At 45.7% G+C, this 1904-nt stretch overlaps 1 pseudogene; it reads left to right on the top strand.

Annotated features, from left to right (window-relative positions):
- The first annotated feature begins 281 nt into the window (after positions 1-281).
- On the top strand, positions 282-399 carry LOC124720561 (annotated as a pseudogene).
- The last annotated feature ends 1505 nt before the right edge of the window (positions 400-1904 follow it).

Here is a 1904-nt window from a genome sequence, read left to right as displayed (position 1 = left end):
TATGCGTTGATGTCAAAATATTCAATAACAAATGTTTGTGAGTACTTTCCACTCATTTCGTTTATGAACGATATTCACTCAGTACAATAGCACTGTCTTGCACAAAATAATCTGGTCAATAGGTTTTTCTATAAATGCACAGTAAATAACACAAGTATCCTACATGCATGTGGAAGTTACTTTATACACCAGTGACTGTTACGGTGGAAATACGTGTACTGCCCAATTTCCATGAATAACTACTTTCTGGGATCACATACGGAATAAAATAGTACGTCTCAGCCAACGGCCTTGCCGCAGTGGTAACACCGGTTTCCGTCAGATCACCGAAGTTAAGCGCTGTCGGGCTGGGCTAGCACTTGGATGGGTGATCATCCGATCTGCCGAGCGCTATTGGCAAGCGGGGTGCCCTCAGCCCTTGTGAGGCAACTTGATTGAGGAGTAGCGGCTCCGGTCTTGGAAACTGACATACGGCCGGGAGAGCGGTGTGCTGACCACATTCCCTTCCATATCCGCATCCAGTGACGCCTGTGGGCTGAGAATGTCACAGCGGCCAGTCGGTACCTTCGGGCCTTCATGGCCTGTGGGGGAGGAGTTTAGTTTTAGTTTGTCTTAAGAAAACTGTTCTATTTTCTGCATTTTACTTACCAAATTAGCCTATTCATGCTCGATAAGCAGTTACGGTCAGCTATGAAAAAAAAGAGCAATAAATGAATAGAGTTGTAGAAGTTAAGGAATTAAGGAATTGTTCTTACTTCACAGACCCAGGCAACATTACAAAAACTGTACACAAACCATACGTACCACGTCGGATTGAAAGAAGACACCGAAACAATTCAGAGAGGGGCTGCTAGATTTGTTACTGATATACTCGAACGACACGTAAATGTTACGGAGATGCTTCGGGAACTCAAATGGGAATCCCTGGAGGGAAGGCGACGTTCTTTCGAGAAACATTATTCTGAAAATTTAGACAACCGGCATTTGAATCTACTCAATGATTCTACTGTCGTCAATACACATTACGCGTTAGGACCAAGAAGATAAGATATGAGAAATTAGGACTCATACGGAGCCATATAGACAGTCGTCTTTTCCTCGCTGTATTAGCGAGTGGAACAGGAAGGGAAATGACAAGTAGTGGTATAGGGGTACCTTCTGCCTCGCACTATACAGTGACTTCCGGAGTATCTACATAGATGTAGATGCACCTTCAACGTGGTCATCTTCTGTATCTAGTATTCTGCCGAGAATCGTCGCCAGTGTAAAATGGCATTTTCCGTGTCGTGCATCCACCTGTTGCTCGAATAAGGATGAACCATTCCAAAAATCTATGACATATTCTGATATAGATTGTGGACTTAACTTTTCGGTGTTGCAATCTACCTTCCCTTTTGGCGCATCTGTTGTGACGGATTGGGGATGAGGGTGGAGGGGTGTCTGCAACCTATCAGCATTATGGACATGTATTTGGCGATTCTTAAGCATCGACGACGATTCCCACTCACTGTTCGGAAAAATAGCGACGGAGGCAATCAACTGCGCTGTTCGTTGCGGTCGCTCTTTGTCATTCGCAAAAGTGAGGTCAGGGCCGAATGCAGCCCGGAGAGAAACACGTTGGGAAGGAGTACGCTGTCACAGTAACGTTGACTGGTGAGTACCGCGTTAGAAGATTTGGACGTCAGTACGTCACTGTAGCATTATGCCTCCCCACTCCAAACGATCGGACCACCAAAACGATAGTGTTCGACAGTGTGCCTGGGTGCATTGCGTGTTTCCACTTCTTAAAATATGAGGTACGTCCAGAATCACTACATAGACTAAAGCTGCTCTCAGTCGAGAACAGCACGCGATCCCACTTGTCGTTGGTCGGGTCCCAACGGTCTGAGTACCATCGCAAACGG

The sequence above is a fragment of the Schistocerca piceifrons genome, chromosome 1 (assembly GCF_021461385.2).
Source record: "Schistocerca piceifrons isolate TAMUIC-IGC-003096 chromosome 1, iqSchPice1.1, whole genome shotgun sequence".
Classification (NCBI taxonomy): Eukaryota; Metazoa; Arthropoda; class Insecta; order Orthoptera; family Acrididae; genus Schistocerca; species Schistocerca piceifrons.
The sequence above is the reverse complement of the archived record's forward strand: the minus strand, read 5'-3'. Positions and strand labels throughout refer to the sequence as shown.